This window comes from Lissotriton helveticus, chromosome 2_1 (genome assembly GCF_964261635.1).
Source record: "Lissotriton helveticus chromosome 2_1, aLisHel1.1, whole genome shotgun sequence".
Lineage (NCBI taxonomy): Eukaryota > Metazoa > Chordata > Amphibia > Caudata > Salamandridae > Lissotriton > Lissotriton helveticus.
The window spans coordinates 350,534,142-350,557,012 of NC_136059.1; positions in this window are offsets into that span (position 1 = coordinate 350,534,142).

The following is a 22,871-nucleotide window of genomic DNA, read 5'->3' on the forward strand; positions in this document are numbered from 1 at the left end:
GTAATAGTGAGTAGTGAGTAGAGTAGTGAGTAGAGTAGTGAGTAGAGTAGTGAGTAGTGAGTGCAGAGTAGTGAGTATAGTGAGTAGAGTAGTGAGTAGTAAGTAGAGTAGTGAGTAGAGTAGTGAGTAGAGTAGTGAGTAGAGTAGTGAGTGCAGAGTAGTGAGTAGAGTAGTGAGTAGAGTAGTGAGTAGAGTAGTGAGTAGAGAGTAGAGTAGTGAGTAGTGAGTGCAGAGTAGTGAGTAGTGAGTAGAGTAGTGAGTAGAGTAGTGAGTAGAGTAGTGAGTAGAGAGAAGAGTAGTGAGTAGAGTAGTGAGTAGTGAGTGCAGAGTAGTGAGTAGAGTAGTGAGTAGTGAGTAGAGTAGTGAGTAGAGAGTGCAGAGTAGAGAGTGCAGAGTAGTGAGTAGTGAGTAGTGAGTAGAGTAGTGAGTAGAGTAGTGAGTAGTGAGTGCAGAGTAGTGAGTAGAGTAGTGAGTGGAGTAGTGAGTAGAGTAGTGAGTAGAGTAGTGAGTAGAGTAGTGAGTAGTGAGTAGAGTAGTGAGTAGAGTAGTGAGTAGAGTAGTGAGTAGTGAGTAGTGAGAGTAGTGAGTAGAGTAGTGAGTAGAGTAGTGAGTAGAGTAGTGAGTAGAGTAGTGAGTAGTGAGTAGAGTAGTGAGTAGAGTAGTGAGTAGTGAGTAGAGTAGTGAGTAGAGTAGAGAGTGCAGAGTAGTGAGTAGTGAGTAGTGAGTAGAGTAGTGAGTAGAGTAGTGAGTAGTGAGTGCAGAGTAGTGAGTAGAGTAGTGAGTGGAGTAGTGAGTAGAGTAGTGAGTAGAGTAGTGAGAAGAGTAGTGAGTAGTGAGTAGAGTAGTGAGTAGAGTAGTGAGTAGAGTAGTGAGTAGTGAGAGTAGTGAGTAGAGTAGTGAGTAGTGAGTAGAGTAGTGAGTAGAGTAGTGAGTAGAGTAGTGAGTAGTGAGTAGAGTAGTGAGTAGAGTAGTGAGTAGTGAGTAGAGTAGTGAGTAGAGTAGTGAGTGCAGAGTAGTGAGTAGAGTAGTGAGTAGAGTAGTGAGTAAAGTAGTGAGTAGAGTAGTGAGTAGTGAGTACAGTGGTGAGTAGAGTAGTGAGTAAAGTAGTGAGTAGAGTAGTGAGTAGTGAGTAGAGAGTAGAGTGGTGAGTAGTGAGTAGTGAGTAGAGTAGTGAGTAGAGTGGTGAGTAGTGAGTAGTGAGTAGAGTAGTGAGTAGAGTAGTGAGTAGAGTAGTGAGTAGTGAGTAGAGTAGTGAGTAGTGAGTAGAGTAGTGAGTAGATTAGTGAGTAGTGAGTGGAGTAGTGAGTAGTGAGTGCAGAGTAGTGAGTAGTGAGTAGTGAGTAGTGTAGTGAGTAGTGAGTAGTGTAGTGAGTAGTGTAGTGAGTAGTGAGTAGAGTAGTGAGTAGAGTAGTGAGTAGTGAGTGCAGAGTAGTGAGTATAGTGAGTAGAGTAGTCAATCAATCAATCAATCATGACATTTGTAGAGCGCACTACTCACCCGTAGGGTCTCAAGGCGCTGGGTGGGGGGGGTGCCGTTACTGCTCGAACAGCCAGGTCTTGAGCTTCTTCCTGAAGGAGAGGTGGTCTTGGGTCAGGCGTAGGTCGGTCGGGAGTGAGTTCCAGGTCTTGGCGGCCAGGTAGGAGAAGGATCTTCCTCCTGTTGTCGTTCTTCGGATGCGGGGGACGGCGGCGAGGGCGTGGCTGGTTGATCTGAGGAGGCGTTTAGGAGTGTAGAAGTTGATCCGGTTGTTGAGGTAGCTCGGGCCTTGGTCGTGTAGGGCTTTGTGTGCGTGGGTGAGGAGACGGAAGGTGATTCTCTTGTTGACCGGGAGCCAATGCAGATCTCTCAGGTGTCCGGAGATGTGGCTGCGTCGGGGGATGTCGAGGATGAGCCTGGCCGAGGCGTTCTGAATACGCTGAAGTCTCTTCTGGAGCTTGGCAGTGGTTCCGGCGTAGAGGGCGTTGCCGTAGTCCAGTCGGCTGGTGACGAGGGCCTGGGTGACCGTCTTCCTTGTGTCGGTGGGGATCCACCGGAAGATCTTGCGTAGCATGCGCAGGATGTTGAAGCAAGACGAGGAGACGGCGTTTACTTGTCTGGTCATGGAGAGGGAGGAGTCCATGATGAAGCCCAGGTTACGTGCGTGGTCCGTTGGTTTGGGTGCGGTGCCCAGGGCGGAGGGCCACCAGGAGTCGTCCCAGGCGGAGGGCGAGGCGCCCAGGATGAGGACCTCCGTCTTGTCCGAGTTCAGTTTCAGGCGGCTGGTCGTCATCCATTCGGCTACCTCTCTCATCCCTTCGTGCAGGTTGGCTCTGGCGGTGGCGGGGTTGTTGGTCAGGGAGAGGATCAGCTGGGTGTCGTCGGCGTAGGAGATTATGTTGAGGTTGTGATGGCGTACGATGGCCGCAAGGGGGCTCATGTAGACGTTGAAGAGGGTGGGGCTCAGTGAGGATCCTTGAGGGACGCCGCAGATGACTTCGGTGGCCTCTGACTTGTACGGTGGTAGGCGGACTCTCTGTGTTCTTCCGTCGAGGAAGGAGATGATCCATTCTAGTGCCTTGTCCTGGATTCCGATGTTGCCAAGGCGCTGTGCTAGTGTGCGGTGGCAGACCGTGTCGAACGCCGCGGAGAGGTCTAGGAGGATGAGGGCCGCTGTTTCTCCGTTGTCCATCAGAGTTCGTATGTCATCGGTGGCAGCGATGAGGGCGGTCTCGGTGCTGTGGTTCGCCCGGAAGCCCGACTGTGAGGGGTCGAGGGATCCGTTCGTCTCGAGGAAGGTTGCCAGCTGTTTGTTGACGGTCTTCTCGATGACTTTGGCCGGGAACGGGAGGAGCGAGATGGGGTGGTAGTTCTTGAGGTCGGTGGGGTCTGCTGTGGGTTTCTTGAGAAGAGCGCTGAGTTCGGCGTGCTTCCAGCTCTCAGGGAAGGTGGCGGTGTCGAAGGAAGTGTTGATGATGTCCCGCAGGTGGGGTGCGATGACAGCGTCGGCCTTGTTGAAGACGTGGTGAGGGCAGGGGTCAGTTGGAGATCCGGAGTGGATGGAGTTCATTGTGCGGATGGTGTCTTCTGTGTTGATTGGAGTCCAGGTGCGGAGGGTGGTGGTGGGTGGCGTTGTTGCGGTTGTGGCTTGCGTTGGTTGGTTGCTGAAGCTGTTGTGTATGTCCGCGATCTTGTTGTGGAAGTAGGAGGCGAGGGAGTTGCAGAGGTCTTGCGACGGGGTGATGTCATTGCTTCCGGCGCTGGGGTTGGAGAGCTCTTTTACGATGGTGAAGAGTTCCTTGCAGTTGTGTGCGTTGTTGTCCAGACGATCCTTGTATGTATTTTTCTTGGTGGCGCGGATCAGTTGGTGGTGTTTCCGGGTGGCGAGCTTGAGGGTGGTCATGTTGTCCGTGGTAGGCTCCCTTCTCCAGGCTTTCTCGAGGGCTCGGCAGTTCTTCTTGGAGCTCTTTAGTTCGTCGGTGAACCATGGTGTTTTTCTGCTGCAGGGCCCGCTGGGTGGGGTTCTCAGTGGGGCGAGTTCGTCCGCGCAGTTGCTGATCCACTTCGTGAGGTTGTCGGCGGCCAGGCTGGGGCTCGCTGAGCTGGCGGGAGGGTGCTGGCTCAGGGAAGCGGCGAGCTGGTCGGCTGTGATCTTGCTCCAGCTTCTGCGGGCAACCTGTTGTTGGTGGTGGTGGATCGTCGTTCTCTTGAAGGTGAAGTGGACGCAGCTGTGGTCCGTCCAGTGGAGTCCTGTTGCGTGGCTGAAGGTGACGTCGTTGCTGGATGAGAAGACGGCGTCGAGCGTGTGTCCGGCGAGGTGGGTGGGGGTGGACACCAGTTGCTTGAGTCCGAGGTTGGCGAGGTTGTCGATCAGGCTGGTGGTGTTGCGGTCGTTGTTGTTCTCCAGGTGGAAGTTGAGGTCCCCCAGGAGGATGTAGTCGGCGGAGGGGAGGGCATGCGGGCTGACGAAGTCGGCGATGTCCTCGCTGAATCGTGTGCGTGGCCCCGGGGGTCGGTAGATCAGGGTGCCTCTGAGGGTGGTCTTCGGGTTGGTGTGGATCTGGAAGTGCAGGTGTTCGGCGGTGGTTAGGGTGTCGTCGGTGTTGGTCGTGATGCGGATGGTGTCTCTGTGGATGATCGCGATGCCTCCTCCCGTCTGGTTGGCGGTGCGGTCAGTAGTGAGTAGTGAGTGCAGAGTAGTAAGTAGTGAGTAGAGTAGAGTAGTGAGTAGGACATCACAGGCAGCAGCTGTGCAAGCTTCTTACACTCACAAGGAGACCACAGGCAGCTGAGTTGCAAGCTTCTCACACTCACAAGAAGGACATCACAAACAGCAGCGGTGCAAGCTTCTCACACTCACAAGAACGACATCACAGGCAGCAGCAGTGCAAGCTTCTTACATTCACAAGGAGACCACAGGCAGCAGCGGTGCAAGCTTCTCACACTCACAAGAAGGACATCACAGGCAGCAGCTGTGCAAGTTTCTTACACTCACAAGGAGACCACAGGCAGCAGCGGTGCAAGCTACTCACACTCACAAGAAGGACATCACAGGCAGCAGCTGTGCAAGCTTCTTACACTCACAAGGAGACCACAGGCAGCTGAGGTGCAAGCTTCTCCCACTCACAAGAAGGATGTCACAAGCAGCAGCGGTGCAAGCTTCTCACACTCACAAGAACGACATCACAGGCAGCAGCAGTGCAAGCTTCTTACACTCACAAGGAGACCACAGGCAGCAGCGGTGCAAGTTTCTCACACTCACAAGAAGGACATCACAGGCAGCAGCTGTGCAAGCTTCTTACACTCACAAGGAGACCACAGGCAGCTGAGGTGCAAGCTTCTCCCACTCACAAGAAGGATGTCACAAGCAGCAGCGGTGCAAGCTTCTCCCACTCACAAGAAGGATGTCACAAGCAGCAGCGGTGCAAGCTTCTCACACTCACAAGAACGACATCACAGGCAGCAGCAGTGCAAGCTTCTTACACTCACAAGGAGACCACAGGCAGCTGAGGTGCAAGCTTCTCCCACTCACAAGAAGGACATCACAGGCAGTAACGGTGCAATATTGTCACACTCACAAGGAGATCACTGGCAGTACACACCACATGAACACACTCCATAACACATAGCAACAATACATTGGCATTTACAATGCCATTAGCTCAAACTCAAATAAATCCGAGCCCGATTGCATTTCTAATGCTTGTTTTAGTTTTGTCTTCATTCTTCTCCCGTCCTTTTCTTGTTTTGCATTTTCTCTTCATACCCATTTCTTCGTTTGTTGGTCCATTTTTCTTTTTTTCCTTCTGTTTCCCTTCTACTCTTTCTCTTCTGCATAAACAAATACAACACTCTCATTATTTACTTGTGTTTAGCAACTGTTACACACATATGTCTAGGTGCTGTAGCTGGTACTGCTAGGAAGAATTCATGCACGTCCTACAACAAAAATAGTTTTACACTAGGTTTAGGTTTAAAATGAGCATGTTGGTTGCCTGTTATTCACATATTATAGGATCTTGTAATCCCTCCTTTCATCCATTCTCTTCTGGCCTCTGCACTGTTTCTCTCCCTCGTGCTAAACAGCAAAACACACAAGATGATGGACGGAATGTTGCACAATGGCAAAACATTCACCCCCAGTCGCAGATCTGGGTTTAATCCATCGTTATTTTGCTCACCAAGCCACCCCAGTTTAGACATGGCCGTATGCAAATCAGTCTGACCCTGTGCCTCATGGAACAGTCCAGCCCGAACTGCCAAGCCATGTCTTCCCTGGACCGGAATCAAGCATTCTAGGACTGGTTTCTGGCTATCAGCCTTCATCAGCCAGGATAGCTTGACCCCAGTGGCCTAGTGAGCATGGGACCCACGTCTGGGCATACCCTTCCCACATAGGGTGAACAGCAAAACACACAAGATGATGGACGGAATGTTGCACAATGGCAAAACATTCACCCCCAGTCACAGATCTGAGTTAAATGCATCGTTATTTTGCTCACCAAGCCACCCCAGTTTAGACATGGCCGTATGCAAATCAGTCTGACCCTGTGCCTCATGGTAACAGTCCAGCCCGAACTGCCAAGCCATGTCTTCCCTGGACCGGAATCAAGCATTCTAGGACCGGTTTCTGGCTATCAGCCTTCATCAGCCAGGATAGCTTGACTCCAGTGGCCTAGTGAGCACGGGACCCACGTCTGGGCATACCCTTCCCACATAGGGTGAACAGCAAAACACACAAGATGATGGACGAAATGTTGCACAATGGCAAAACATTCACCCCCAGTCACAGATCTGGGTTTAATCTATCGTTATTTTGCTCACCAAGCCACCCCAGTTTAGACATGGCCGTATGCAAATCAGTCTGACCCTGTGCCTCATGGGAACAGTCCAGCCCGAACTGCCAAGCCATGTCTTCCCTGGACCGGAATCAAGCATTCTAGGACCAGTTTCTGGCTATCAGCCTTCATCAGCCAGGATAGCTTGACTCCAGTGGCCTAGTGAGCACGGGACCCACGTCTGGGCATACCCTTCCCACATAGGGTGAACAGCAAAACAACACAAGATGATGGACGGAATGTTGCACAATGGCAAAACATTCACCCCCAGTCACAGATCTGGGTTTAATCCATCGTTATTTTGCTCACCAAGCCATCCCAGTTTAGACATGGCCGTATGCAAATCAGTCTGACCCTGTGCAACATTCCGTCCATCATCTTGTGTGTTTTGCTGTTCACCCTATGTGGGAAGGGTATGCCCAGACGTGGGTCCCCGTGCTCACTAGGCCACTGGAGTCAAGCTATCCTGGCTGATGAAGGCTGATAGCCAGAAACCGGTCCTAGAATGCTTGATTCTGGCCCAAGGAAGACATGGCTTGGCAGTTCGGGCTGGACTGTTCCCATGAGGCACAGGGTCAGACTGATTTGCATACGGCCATGTCTAAACTGGGGTGGCTTGGTGAGCAAAATAACGATGGATTAAACCCAGGTCTGTGACTGGGGGTGAATGTTTTGCCATTGTGCAACATTCCGTCCATCATCTTGTGTATTTTGCTGTTCACCCTATGTCAGTGGTTCCCAAACTTTTTCCACTTGCGGCTCCCTTGACCTATTGGCCGTTGACCGCGACTCCCCATTATGTTACGTTTTTGGCAGATGGGGGAATGTAAGCCTGGCCTCTGGAGTACTTCCATTTTATTCCCTGAAAATAATTGGCATGAAGCTGATGAAGGAATTCTAATCATAGATGTAACAAAATAAAAGTGTAACAGTGGTTTAATAAAAAAATATTATTTGGTTGAGTCAGAAAGAATATTCCCCAGCACTGTGGTTTGCATGTAGAATATATATTTTTTTATTTGTTTTTTAAAATTTGGCACTAGCATTGGGTGCTCTCTTACAAATCATTTTAGTTGTTAATGAACCATTTTTGATATATACAAATGCTGCTCCACTAATCCCATTAGCATTTGTTCACATTAGTAAAGTTTTGGTGTTCTACATATACACTTTGGCCAACTTCCAGGTTTCAAGAATGGAGGTGTAGAGTGCTGGAGCATGACAAGTGGAAGTACAGAGGCATCTGTACAATGCTTAAGTCCCAATCTTTGTACGAGTTGGTGATGGTAAAACAAATCATACAAGCAACATTTAAAAATATAATGAAGCAGGACAGCTATCCCAAAACAGCGCTACCAGCTACTGATAGCTTCAGTAGTTTTACACTCACCTGTGGTGACTGCAAGCTTAAAGACAGTCTTTTCGATCAGGTCAGCAGCAGGTAGACTGAGGCTGATCAGGAATTACATCAGAACCCAAGCAAGACAGCTAACAAGCTAAAACTAGAGACTTATCAGGATCTGCTCCCTGTTTAGCTTCACCTGAAGTACAGCTTGAGAGGCAGGTACCACTGCAACACCCTCCTAGAATCTCCACTGGAGTGCCTTTTACCATGTCTATTTAATTCTATGTATGAGCCAGGTAGTTGGGAATTGTGTTTCTGAGCGATCTTCATACTGAAGAAAAAGTGGGACTAGTAAGAAGACCCACTATATATGACCTGGCCTGCTCGTTGCAGGTCACACTTTCTTTGAAAAAAAGTGTGGGTTACAATATGAAGGAATAATTCAAAATGTGCGTGTTCTTAAAGTGCAGAAATGTTAGGAACTCTGACAAAGCAAAGGGCAAATATTTCTAGTTGCTGCAATTTTTTAAGGTTTCCAGGAAGCACTTGGAGGCCAAGTTTCAAGTGAAATCCTGCTGAGGATATTGTCATGCTTGAATCCCGTTAAACCACAGACCAGGATGCAATACAGCCTTGTAACTTAATTCTCAAAGCAACAGAGTTCCCAAATGCACACGTAGCTTTCTTTTAGCTTCAATAAACTCACTTAATGGCTCACTTACGTTTTATATGTTTTAAACAGCCTTCCCTTTGTGCAAGTGTTTACATTTCCGTATCGCTCATAGTTTGTGGGAACTGAGTTAATATATGACAAACAGGAGAAGTTAATGTGTTATTTTACATGACGACTGCGATCTAGTGGTACAATAGGGAGTTTCATCTACCTTTACCAAAACATATGTTTTAGATGGCGAGCTTAAAAAATGCAAGTAATTGCACAAGCCGGGGATATTGAAGTATTGTGTCACGGCGCCCCTGGCTATGTCTGGGGGCGCACCAGGGCGCCGCGGCGCACAGATTGGGAACCACTGCCCTATGTGGTAAGGGTATGCCCAGACGTGGGTCCCGTGCTCACTAGGCCACTGGAGTCAAGCTATCCTGGCTGATGAAGGCTGATAGCCAGAAACCGGTCCTAGAATGCTTGATTCCGGTCCAGGGAAGACATGGCTTGGCAGTTCGGGCTGGACTGTTCCCATAAGGCACAGGGTAAGACTGATTTGCATACGGCCATGTCTAAACTGGGGTGGCTTGGTGAGCAAAATAACGATGGATTTAACCCAGATCTGTGACTGGGGTGAATGTTTTGCCATTGTGCAACATTCTGTCCATCATCTTGTGTGTTTTGCTTTTCACCCTATGTGGGAAGGGTATGCCCAGACGTGGGTCCGGTGCTCACTAGGCCACTGGAGTCAAGCTATCCTGGCTGATGAAGGCTGATAGCCAGAAAACGGTCCTAGAATGCTTGATTCCGGTCCAGGGAAGACATGGCTTGGCAGTTCGGGCTGGACTGTTCCCATGAGGCACAGGGTCAGACTGATTTGCATATGGCCATGTCTAAACTGGGGTGGCTTGGTGAGCAAACTAACGATGGATTAAACCCAGATCTGTGACTGGGGGTGAATGTTTTGCCATTGTGCAACATTCCATCCATCGTCTTGTGTGTTTTGCTGTCTCTCCCTCGTGCTGCCATCTTTGGTCAGTTAAACCTCTCCCCCCCTCTATATTCCTTCTAGCGGATCCCGCCATGGATGTGTCCAGGCTCTCTCCTCCATGCTACTGCAGTATGTCATTAGGTGACACGCCTCTGTGCTCCTTTTCTGCACTGCCTCCCCCGATTTGTTGGCAGGGTCTTTTAACTTCTTTTGGATTCAGAACCTCAAACGTTTTGTTTAGGCTTTCTCTCTCCTCCGATTCTTATTTTGTTTGAGAATGCTATGGGCCTACTTCTTCTTTAATATACATGGTCTGAAAGCATACCACACATCACTTCTCCGGCACATGCCAGTAATGACGTGTATATTTTTAGGTTGAGCCTAGTGTAATAATTTTCTTGTAGGCTTTATTGTTTTGTAGGCCCTCTCTACCTGTCCCTTCTACCCCACACCCATGAAATGGTTCCTTACCTTCTGTAAAAAAAAAAGTGTGTAGTAATTGTATAGCTCTTCAATCCCTGGCAGCACAAGACCCGGGATAATGTGCTGCATGGCTAAACACTTGGAAGGTCAAAAAGGCGAGACCAATTGGCTATGCCAACGCTTCTTATACATTGGTCTTGGGTTTCTTTTTGAGTGTGTGAACAATATATTTACTGTGTGTGCAACACATGCTTAACACTCCCCTCTAAAAAGCCTAAGCTACTTGACCACACTACCACATATAGAGCAGTTGGGATTATTAAAGTAAATCCTGTAAACCCTATGATGGTCGTCCAGACTTTTTGCATGGCGTGCCTAAATTGGATTCACTACATAAACTGCCAGCTTCAGACATCCTGCATGTCGGAGGTTACTTGGGGTGAAAATCTGCTCCTGTGTTCCCTTTGCCAAGATGCTGCCCACGCTAGCCAAAGAACCCCACTTCCATGACTCACAATTTAGCCGCCCGCCTGTGGTGGATGAGACATGCAAAAACAACAGTTGATGGACAGAATGAAGAACAATGTCATACATTCACCCCAGTACAGAGATCTGGGCCTAAATCCATCGTTTTTTTGCACTCCACATCACCCCAGTTCAGACATGGCCATATGCAAATCAGCCTTGACCCTGTGCCTCATAGGAACAGTCCAGCCGAACTGCCAAGCCATGTCTTCGCTGGACCAGAATCAAGCATCCTAAGAACGGTTTCTGGCTATGAGCCATCATCAGCCAGGATAGCTTGACTTCAGTGGTGTGGAGAGCACGGGACTCACGTCTGAGCATACCCGTCCCACTCGGGGTGACAAATGCAAAAACAACAGTTGATGGACAGAATGCAGGACAATGTCATACATTCACCCCAGTACAGAGATCTGGGCCTAAATCCATCGTTTTTTTGCACTCGCCACCACCCCAGTTCAGACATGGCCATATGCAAATCAGCCTTGACCCTGTGCCTCATGGGAACAGTCCAGCCCGAACTGCCAAGCCATGTCTTCCCTGGAGCGGAATCAAGCATCCTAGGACCGGTTTCTGGCTATCAGCCATCATCAGCCAGGATAGCTTGACTCCAGTGGTGTGAAGAGCACGGGACTCACTTCTGAGCATACCTGTCCCACTCGAATGACAAATGCAAAAACGACAGTTGGTGGACAGAATGCAGAACAATGTCATGCATTCACCCCAATACAGAGATCTGGGCCTAAATCCATCGTTTTTTTGCAATCCACACCACCCCAGTTCAGACATGGCCATATGCAAATCAGCCTTGACCCTGTGCCTCATGGGAACAGTCCAGCCCAAACTGCCCAGCCATGTCTTCCCTTGACCGGAATCAAGCATCCTAGGACCGGTTTCTGGCTATCAGCCGTCATCAGCCAGGATAGCTTGACTCCAGTGGTGTGGAGAGCACGGGACTCACGTCTGAGCATACCCGTCCCACTCGGGGTTCCAAATGCATGGCTTGGCAGTCCGGGCTGGACTTTTCCCATGAGGCACAGGGTAAAGACTGATTTGCATATGGCCATGTCTGAACTGGGGTTGCTTGGTGAGCAAAATAACAATGGATTAAACCCAAATCTGTGACTGGGGGTGAATGTTTTGCCATTGTGCAACATTCCGTCCATCATCTTGTGTGTTTTGCTGTGTTAGATGAGATAGCAGCTGCACGTGTGTGTCAGAGGGCACCGGCTGGGCCGCAGAAGGCACACAGTTTGCTTTTGTAGGGAATTTAAACAATGTATCTAACTGTGCCGTTCCACTTCACCATAACAACGAGTCGGAGCAACTTGCAGGGTAAATTGCTTCGCAGACAGACAGCAGTGCAATAGATTAAGACTAAGAGCTGCGCTCCAGCCTTGTTTTTCTGACCGCCACATGATCCCCAAAGCATGTCAGGGTGCTTTCAATGCATGACTAATGCATTTTAATGTGATGATGCGGACACCAGCATTAAAATGTATTAGTCTAACCCCTGCGTGGTACTTGGCAGGCATGCCAGTGTTTAGAAGATAATAGATGCAAAGCTCACAATTCACAGGTCTAAATAACTCATTCAGATCAGAGTATTTCTTTGCATTCTGCGAAAAGAGTCCCCAGTCTACAATTGGGTAAAGAAAATTAAATTACCCAAAAAAAGAGCAGAGAAAACCTGTGGTGGATAAAAGACTCAAAATGGCCCTGTGAAACTCCATCTCAAACAAGCATTGGAAATGCAATAGGTCTCGCATTAGAAAAGTTGGAGGTATTGGTCCTGTAAATGATTTTTTTTTATTTATGTGTTGTTTTTGAAAATAGCTAAATTAATAGCTTTGTCATTTACAATGCCAATAGTTATAACTTTTGCAAATGTGACACCTATAGCATTTGTAATGCAACATGTTTTGTATTTACGTGACTTAGATGTATTGATATTACAAATAACAATGGCTTTTAATTTTTGTAAATAATTAATACTTAAATAATTTATTTAATTTATAATGGCAATAGCTTAAACGTTTGTAAATAACTTTTGTGAAGATTATTTTTTTTTTTTTTTTTTTTTTTTGTATAAGCTTTATTCGAGAGAATTCTCATAAAAGCACATAAAATCAAACAATACACAAAATACATAGCCTGAGTAAAAAGACATTAAACACAGTACAGCTCATACAAAATTTAGACTTAAAAGAGTTTTGTACATTTTACATAAAAACTATAAAAAAGGGAACCCCAAATTACCCGCTGCCCCCCAGAAAACGTCGTCGTATCGCCCATGCCCAACCCAAATATTTCGCTACCCCCATAATTATCGAATCCTGGGTAGTTGTGCACAAAATTCTTAGGGCCACTACACTATCCCGTGTCCCCAGGTTTCTGCACACCGGCGAGAGCCACTTCCTCCTCGGTTTTGCATAAGCCTGACACACGAAAAGAAAATGGCCTATACTCTCCACAGCATTCTCACAAACGGGACATAGGTTATTAGTAGGACTGTGCCAGCTTGATGTTAATTTCTTAAGGGGGATGGATCCTGCCCTTAGCTGGAAGACAAGTTTCCTGTCCATAGGTACAGTAATATCAACCCAGTATTTTTCAAGGACAGGTACAATTTTAATCTCCAGGAAACGGCCGGACATGGAGCCTGCCCTGGTGTCATTCAGCATCTTGCCTCCCACCCAGTCCCAATATTGCTCCTTGATGGCTTCTTTACTTGGGAAGGACTCTCCCTCGGGGTTATTCCACAAATTCGAAAACCCTATGTTAACCAACATGGTCTTCAGATTTTTTAACCATTTTATCTTGTGGAAGATGTCTTCCTTGATTATCCACAAAAAGCCCTCCGCGTACTGCCTTATTTCTGGAGTCGTCCAAAGGCGTCTCCAGTAGAGGACCGGTCGCAGTCGGGCTCTGTCGACAATCGTACGTCTGCCTAACTCCAAGAACAATGGGGTTAGGGGGGTACTCTGTGGAAGTCCAGTAATCCCGCGCATGAACTTGTTCTCGGAAGTCTGGAGAGCCACCAGACTATTCCATGCCCAAAGTTCTGCGCCATATAAAGTGGCACCCAGGACCTTCGCATCGTAAACTGTCATTACTGGTTTTATTGGTTTTGTTTTTGATTTACGATGTTCTCCCCTTAGGGCACCTGAAAGCTGTTGGTGCTTTAGGACTACTTTATTCACATGATGCGTCCAGGCATTCCCCCCCGCAATCTGCACTCCCAAATACGTAAATTCCTTAACTATATCAAGCCTGCTATTGTTTAGAGTTATATTTGGGTTACTCTTACGTCCTGCAGAGAAAACCATTAATTTGGTTTTTCCTACATTCACCTCTAATCCATGCTCCATGCAGAAAGCATCAAAAATGCTTAATGCACGTTGCAATCCCATGGGGGTCTTAGACAAAACAAGAGTGTCGTCAGCGAACATCAGGATCGGAACCCTGATGTCCGCTAACGATGGGGCATCTACACTAGCCCTCATCATTCTCTCTACTATCCCGTTAATGAATAACGAGAAAAGTAGAGGGGCCATGGAACAGCCCTGCCTGACACCCCTTTCCACTGGGAAGTCCAACGTTGTTTCACTACTTCCGCCCCATTGTACTCTAGCGGAATTGGATTCATGTAGCCGCATAATTAGTGTTAGCAGTTCAGCAGGGATACCTAGCCTATAAAGGACCGACCAGAGCTTACGCCGGGGAACTAAGTCAAACGCCGCCCGTAGGTCGACAAACGCGACGTACAGGCTACCCTTTCCCAGCTCAACGGTCTTCCACCGCAATATAGTGAATCGAAAGACCTGGTCAATGGTGCTAGTTGCTTTTCTAAATCCCGCTTGGTATGGGGAGAGGGCGCTGTTATCTTCCACCCAGTCCATTAGCTGGTTTACTACCATTCTCCCAACAATTTTCTGCATGGTGGCTATTAAACTTATGGGCCTGTAATTAGCAGGTAATGATCGATCCCCTTTCTTATGGATGGGGATGATGGTTGCACCCTTCCAAGTGTCTGGAACCGCTGCCCCCCTTGCTAATGCATTTACTACAAGATGGATGTATCTAGCCCATCTAGTCACATCATGTTTGAAAATGTCGGATGGGATGCCGTCAGGACCTGGCGCCCTCCCACACTTCACTGAACAGATAGCAATTTCTGCCTCACTAAGGGAAAATAGATCGTTGGTTGCATAAACCGGTGTTATGTTTTCAACTACCATGTATTTGTTACTTTCCGCATACTGAGGCCCAAAATAATCAACCCAGACTTCCACTGGTACGTTGTTGTCAGGTTTTACTGGGCCCACACCACTACCCCACTTGATAATTTTCCAAAATAACATTGAGTCTTTGTTATTAGAGGCTTCTTGTAATTGGGCCCAATGGTCCTCATCCCATTTCTTTTTGGCACGATAAATGGCCAGTTTGTACAATTTCCTACTCTTTGCCACTGCGGCATGGTCCCTATTCCTTATTGCTTGCCCCAGATTTAAACGTGCATTTCTGCAATGTTTATCAAACCACCTGCCCACTTCCTTAGTTTTCTTCCCCTTTCTTTGCTTAATAAAAAAACATGGTCTTATAAGGGAGAATAGCTTGTTGTGGATATCAGTGGTACCGTTATCCCCAGGAAGGACTCGGACGACTGCTTCAATCGCCGAAATTGCACTATTGACCCTATCGGTGATATATAACATAGTGGCCTCGTTTGCTAGTACCCTAGGCCATTTTAACCTGCGCTCATCGTTACTTAGGGATGGGGTCTCGTCGTGTGTCTGGACTAGGTTTTCGGGGCTGGTATTCCACCACCTGTGAGACACACATAGGGGGTTGTGGTCACTTTCAACCCGAGGCCTAACAGCCATATCAACAACCCCACTCCACAACTGAAGGCTACATAGTATATAATCTATGCGACTCCTGTTGATACCATTATCAAAGGTGCAGCGACCCTCCGTGTCACCAGGGGTTCTGCCATTAAGAGCTCTAAGTCCATGTTCCAAACAAATTCCATTTAACAATAGAATCTCTTTGGTCCATCGCTTTACAGGTTTTAAATTAAGAGTAGGTACTCCCCAGACCTTTTCCACATCACTATCCATAGGGTCATTTGTGCAATTCAAGGGTTCAAAAGTTCTATTTAAATCCCCAACAACTATTTTTACATTTTCCTGGGAAACAGCCTCAATTGCGTCAGACAACAACTCAATAGTGGACGGATTTGTTACTTTATCTCCTCTCACATAAACATTATACAGATCAATTGATTGACCATTAACAACAGAAATTCTTAATGCTTGTAAGTCAATACTTCCCACATCTAGGGTTTTTATGGTTATGTGCAAATCCTGCCTAACCCAAACGGTTAGGCCACCCTTAGGCCGCCCTCTTCCTCCTTTTGTAGCTGGTATACAATAGTTCAAGTAACCTAGGCAAAAGAGTGGATCACAAGCCCAGGTTTCTTGGAAACAACAAATGTCGAAACCACTTATGAAGTCCACCCAAAGTTGGGAATCCAACTTGTTAGCCAACCCGGCAACATTCCATGATAAGAGGGTACCAATATCTGTATGTGTTCCGTCCCGGTCTTTAACAGGTGAAAATGCATGGGCTGGCATTGGACTTTCCATTAAACTATGCTGGCTTTCACGATTGAATATTGGATCCACAATGAGATCATCTATAACAGGGTATAAGACATTAGTGTTTAAAGTTCCCAGTCCTAAATCACCTTCTTCAGCCGCGCACCCAGACTTGCAGTTACTCACCAATAGATTTGTACCAATGGTATTACCACCAGCTTCACCTAAGCCGCCTGCATCTTTTAAAATTCCACCCATACTATCCATACCAGTAAGTCAACACCCCCAACTTGGATCCTGCCATCCTACATAGGGGTTATAAGGTATATGTAAGGTGTGGGTATGACCACCAGGAGGAGGTGGTAAAGGAATAGCAGGCCAAGGGACAGTAGGGGAATTAAGGGCTCATTGAGTAAACTGGTTGTGACACTTGATGGTCGGGGGTAAAAAAAGGTGAGGTCAACAATACCAATACCTCCCTTATTTGTTCCCCAGCCCTGCCTTGTTATCCATCCCACTACCCTGGGATCTTGGAAATTAACCACTATACAGTCCCCCCCCAGGGTTTTTGATGTATGACCCATCCAATCAATTCTCCTAGCCCCTATTATTAGCCCATCAATGTCACCCGGCAGAGGACGATTTTCCTTTAACCAGTGCATGGTCTTATTTTTAAGCATCTGGAAATTTTCTCTCTGGCCTGGAGGTAAGGGTGGAACATTGATAAGAACTGCCACATAGGGGAAGGAGTCAGGAGTGAGATTTATTGGGGGTTTCCTATAGGGTGGCTTTTGTAAGGGCAGTGGGATCGATTTGGAAATTTGGGTGTCAGGTTGAGGGGCTGGTTTCTGCGCCTGTGGTTTGCTATTTGTTTGCGACATTGCTAAAGTTTTACCAGTCAACTGGCATACATTAGCTCCACTTCCTCCCCCCGAGCTGTGTGGAGGTATACATGTACTGTTGTGTACGTTGACAGAGGCTAACCCTTTACCCACTTTTTGGCACTGAGTAACCGCAATATTTGCAATAGCTAATGAATTTTGTTTCTGGGTTGGTATAGGCTGTATAGGATGAATTGTAGTCGACTGCAAAAGATCTGAGCCAGCAGTCTCTCTATCGGCCCTATCTAAGATTTTTGTTGCGCCTTTAGCTGGAGGTTTATGTTGCTTTGGAGGTAAAGGAGAGGCATTCTGGGGAATTCTACCCTTGTCCTGTGCATGGTGATTAGTTACAACCTGGGAATTTGTATTTGCTTCCACCTTATTTGCTTTAATTAGCGATTTTGTAGAATAGAAATTGTCTAAAGTTGTCTGTTCGAAGTGGTTTAACCTATCTACGAGTTTAGCAATTCTATCCTCAATAGGGGTAAGCAAGTGTTTAAGCATTTTTTCAAATTCTGGGAGCATATCTGCAAATAATACAGTATTTCCTTTACTTGGTACATTGGGAGCAGTGCTAGAATTGTCCACTGTATCTTGGTTATCCTGGTTCTCAGAGATAGTAGAAATTGCACTACCCGGACTTTGTACTTGTTCATTGCCCGTTTTTCCAATAGTCACAAGTTTGTTTAACTTCCTGAATTTTTGGGGAGGTCTTGCCCCCTTTTTAGATTTGTTTACTGGAACTGGTTGTTTCCTTTTGGACCCAATTTTCGAGTTGACCAATATAACCCGGGAACCTGGATCAGACTGAGGCGATAGGAGGAAATTACCACCACAAGGATTGTTTGATTCTACCACAACATTCTTGTTTGCTTTATCACCCTGGACCTCCGAGTGTTCGAGGGTAACTGGTAGGTTCACTGATGATAGGGGGGTTACCAACGTGGGGTATGCAACGATTGAAGACTTGTCCGTAGTGTTCTTTAAAATTTCAATGGATAGCCTCCGCTCTGCACGCTTCTCAGCCAAAGTTAATTCCTTATCTATGGACATTGATCGATTAAAAAAGAATTTGTCCAAAGGACCAATGGCCAAAGGACCGGACTCCGTGGGTAAAATCGTTAAGTGGCCAATTACAGGGCTTATGTTCTCAGACAGCGCCATGTCAGTTACAATAATCAGTTTATACACAATAATTCAAGTCACTTACTGAAGTCGGTGGTATATGACACTGCCAAGAGATGGGGCCCAGCCCGGCCTCCTTCGGCCCCGGACGGCCACAGACGGTCCCGCCCTTGTCCCGGGCTTCTCCCGGGACGCTCCCGCACGCTCCCGCGTAGCGGGGGCGGCTCCCTCCTTTTGATAGGCGGTGGGGCGTGGCCAGCGGGGAGAGCAGCCCAGGTGTTGCAGGTTGGGCGCGCAGGGGCTCCTGGATACTGGAGTCCCTGCCTGTGCTCGCAGCCCCGCTGGTCGACTTGCCTTTCCCCGCGCTCCTCCTCAGCAAACAGCAATCACCAGCAGCAGATGGCGCGCTGCGGGACCCGCGAAGCGGGTCCGGCGAGGTGCTGGGAGGTGAAGAAGAAGGTCCGTTTCCCTCAAAGAGCAAAGGGCAGAAGAGAGTCCACACTCCTTAGCAATCCAGGTAGGTTAGGGCAGAAAGCAGCTTCCAAGGGTCCCACAGGGGCGAGAGCGAAGCCCGGTTTTCACTCTGTAGGCGGGGGGCGTGGCCAGCGGGGAGAGCAGCCCAGGTGTTGCAGGTTGGGCGCGCAGGGGCTCCTGGATACTGGAGTCCCTGCCTGTGCTCGCAGCCCCGCTGGTCGACTTGCCTTTCCCCGCGCTCCTCCTCAGCAAACAGCAATCACCAGCAGCAGATGGCGCGCTGCGGGACCCGCGAAGCGGGTCCGGCGAGGTGCTGGGAGGTGAAGAAGAAGGTCCGTTTCCCTCAAAGAGCAAAGGGCAGAAGAGAGTCCACACTCCTTAGCAATCCAGGTAGGTTAGGGCAGAAAGCAGCTTCCAAGGGTCCCACAGGGGCGAGAGCGAAGCCCGGTTTTCACTCTGTAGGCGGGGGGCGTGGCCAGCGGGGAGAGCAGCCCAGGTGTTGCAGGTTGGGCGCGCAGGGGCTCCTGGATACTGGAGTCCCTGCCTGTGCTCGCAGCCCCGCTGGTCGACTTGCCTTTCCCCGCGCTCCTCCTCAGCAAACAGCAATCACCAGCAGCAGATGGCGCGCTGCGGGACCCGCGAAGCGGGTCCGGCGAGGTGCTGGGAGGTGAAGAAGAAGGTCCGTTTCCCTCAAAGAGCAAAGGGCAGAAGAGAGTCCACACTCCTTAGCAATCCAGGTAGGTTAGGGCAGAAAGCAGCTTCCAAGGGTCCCACAGGGGCGAGAGCGAAGCCCGGTTTTCACTCTGTAGGCGGGGGGCGTGGCCAGCGGGGAGAGCAGCCCAGGTGTTGCAGGTTGGGCGCGCAGGGGCTCCTGGATACTGGAGTCCCTGCCTGTGCTCGCAGCCCCGCTGGTCGACTTGCCTTTCCCCGCGCTCCTCCTCAGCAAACAGCAATCACCAGCAGCAGATGGCGCGCTGCGGGACCCGCGAAGCGGGTCCGGCGAGGTGCTGGGAGGTGAAGAAGAAGGTCCGTTTCCCTCAAAGAGCAAAGGGCAGAAGAGAGTCCACACTCCTTAGCAATCCAGGTAGGTTAGGGCAGAAAGCAGCTTCCAAGGGTCCCACAGGGGCGAGAGCGAAGCCCGGTTTTCACTCTGTAGGCGGGGGGCGTGGCCAGCGGGGAGAGCAGCCCAGGTGTTGCAGGTTGGGTGCGCAGGGGCTCCTGGATACTGGAGTCCCTGCCTGTGCTCGCAGCCCCGCTGGTCGACTTGCCTTTCCCCGCGCTCCTCCTCAGCAAACAGCAATCACCAGCAGCAGATGGCGCGCTGCGGGACCCGCGAAGCGGGTCCGGCGAGGTGCTGGGAGGTGAAGAAGAAGGTCCGTTTCCCTCAAAGAGCAAAGGGCAGAAGAGAGTCCACACTCCTTAGCAATCCAGGTAGGTTAGGGCAGAAAGATTATGTTCAGTGTATTTTATTGTGACAAAAATCCAAGAACATTGCATTTGCACCTACACACACACAGAGCCACACACATATAGATGTGGTGGTGGTGGATCTGGGGGATATGGTGGTGGTGGATGTGGTGGTGGTGGTGATGGTGGATGTGGTGGTGGATGTGGTGGATGTGGTGAAAGTGGTGGTGGATGTGGTGGTGGAAGTGCTGGTGGTGGGTGTGGTGGATGTGGTGGTGGTGGATGCGGTGGTGGATGAGGTGGCGGATGTGCTGGTGGATGTTGTGGTGGTGGATGCGGTGGTGGATGTGGTGGTGGTGGTGGATGCGGTGGTGGATGCGGTGGTGGATGTGGTGGTGGATGTGGTGGTGGATGTGGATGCGGTGGTGGATGCGGTGGTGGATGTGGTGGTGGATGTAGATGCGGTGGATGTGGTGGTGGTGGATGCGGTGGTGGATGAGGTGGCGGATGTGCTGGTGGATGTGGTGGTGGTGGATGCGGTGGTGGATGTGGTGGATGCAGTGGTGGATGCGGTGGTGGATGTGGTGGTGGATGTGGATGCGGTGGATGTGGTGGTGGTGGATGTGGTGGTGGTGGTGGTGGATGTGGTGGTGGATGTGGCGGTGGTGGATGTGGTGGTGGTGGATGTGGCGGTGGTGGATGTGGTGGTGGTGGATGTGGTGATGGATGCGGTGGTGGATGTGGCGGTGGATATCATGGTGGATGTGGATGTGATGGTGGATGTGGTGGTGGTGGATGCGGTGGTGAAGTGGTGTTGGATGTGGTGGTGATGGTGGATGTGGTGGTGGTGTTGGATGTGGTGGTGGTGGTGGATGTGGTGGTGGTGGATGTGGCGGTGGTGGATGTGGTGGTGGTGGATGTGGTGGATGTGGCGGTGGTGGATGTGGTGGTGGATGCGGTGGTGGTGGATGCGGTGGTGGTGGTGGATGTGGTGGATGTGGTGGTGGGGAGAGAGTGGGCAGGGCTTCAAGTCCATACTCCAATACAGCACACCTTGCATAGTGCATGGGCTGACCAGGCTCGACCTATTAAATGAAATTAGAAGAGAGAAGTACGTTGGGAGTAGATAACAAAGGAGTAAAGGGAAGAAAAGTCGCGAGAAAGAATGAGTTACGGAGAAGGAGGGCAACATAATGATTCAAAATTAAAAGTACGGAGGATATGGAATGTGGAGGTGACAGCTGGCAGGAACGAGAGGAAAGTGAGAGATGTCTCTTTCTTTATAAATAACTTTTCGAGCTGTGGATAGAAGCATCACAGAATTTGAGTGAACGCGAACGTTGTCTATTTTTTCAGCTCTTAGAGCGTGCACTCTTTCTCGACATTAAAGCCTTGCGGACCCTAGTGAGAGTGACTTGTTTTGAGTTTCGTTCAAAGCCACTTTGCCGCTGTCTGCATTGGCTTCACAGTACATATAGCTCAACTTTAACAACTCTGGCTAGTCCCCCAAAAATATGGCTGGTGTGCTGAAGAGTGAAGAAGGTGACGTTGTTCGTGTGCCAGCAGGAGAGGTCCGCAGTTGTGCGTCTCCTCCCTCATCATCTGGCTCCTGGAGGAGGGTTAGCGGCTCTCGTGATGTCCTCGGGCAAAGGGAGGAGGGTGGGAAGAAGCCGGGGGGAGGGAAGGAAGGGGGAGGAGAGGCGGGATGTATTTTCAAGCTTTAAACAAGGGGCGGAGCGAGGGGGAGGTGTGCTGGGAGAGAGAGTGGGGAGGGGAAGAGCTGCTGGTGGAGCATCCTTGTTATGGGCGATGTGTTGCTGTAAAGTGGATTATAGGCTGATCGACTAAGAGTCGGCAGGCTGGGGAACAGATGCTTCTGGGGAACGGATGAGGGGAGGTGCTGGCGGCTGGGGAGGCAGGGGGCGGAGAGCAAGGGGCGGAGCGGGAAGAGCTGCAGAACAAAATAGTGTGTAACTTTCTTTCTTTACCGAGCAGTTTATGCAATCTCTACAAGTTGCGCTATAAGAATCTGGGAAATTTTCCGCATGTCCAGCTGATGCCTGAATTCCGTGCTGTATGCTAGAGTGCTGGGGGGGAGGTTGCAGAGCGGGAAGAGCGTTGTGAGGGGAGAGAGAGTGGGGAGAGGGCGGAGCAGGAAGAGCTGCTCTCGGCAGGCTGTGTCAGTGTGGAATGCTGGCGGCTGGGGAGGCAGGGGGCGGAGCGAGGGGGAGGTGTGCTGGGAGAGAGAGTGGGGAGGGGAAGAGCTGCTGGCGGAGCATCCTTGTTATGGGCGCCCTCGGAAACATGCCCCGTTCTGTGAGAGGAATCGGTGTGGAGAGCAGAGGCTTCCGCCAACAGATGGGTAGGAGAGACTGAAAGCTATCGGGCAGGGGCTGTGCTGGAGGCGACTTGCAACCAAAGAAGCCGCACTGTAAGCGGTGATGCATAGGTGTATGACACAAGAGGCAAGCTGCGTCTTGAGCCTCCTTCCGCTCGAGGCAGAACAGACAGTTTCACGGAAGACAAGCAGTAAAGTGGATTATAGGCTGATCGACTAAGAGTCGGCAGGCTGGGGAACAGATGCTGCTGGGGAACGGATGAGGGGAGGTGCTGGCGGCTGGGGAGGCAGGGGGCGGAGAGCAAGGGGCGGAGCGGGAAGAGCTGCAGAACAAAATAGTGTGTAACTTTCTTTCTTTAGCGAGCAGTTTATGCAATCTCCACAAGTTGCGCTATAAGAATCTGGGGAATTTTCCGCATGTCCAGCTGATGCCTGAATTCCGTGCTGTATGCTGGAGGGGGAGGTGTGCTGGGAGAGAGAGTGGGGAGGGGGTGGAGCGGGAGGAGCGTCGTGAGGGGAGAGAGAGTGGGGAGAGGGCGGAGCAGGAAGAGCTGCTCTCGGCAGGCTGGGGAACAGATGCTGCTGGGGAACTGATGAGGGGAGGTGCCCTGAAGAAATGCGACACGGCAGGCAGGGGAGGGGGCGGAGCGGGGGGGTGGGAGGAGTGCGGCTGAGGGAAAAGACATGCAAGGCAGGCGGCTGGGGGCATGTGCACGCGCTTTTAATGTCAATGCGCATGCGCATTGAGCTTGAATTTCACGGGCACTGCAAGGAATCGCCATCGTT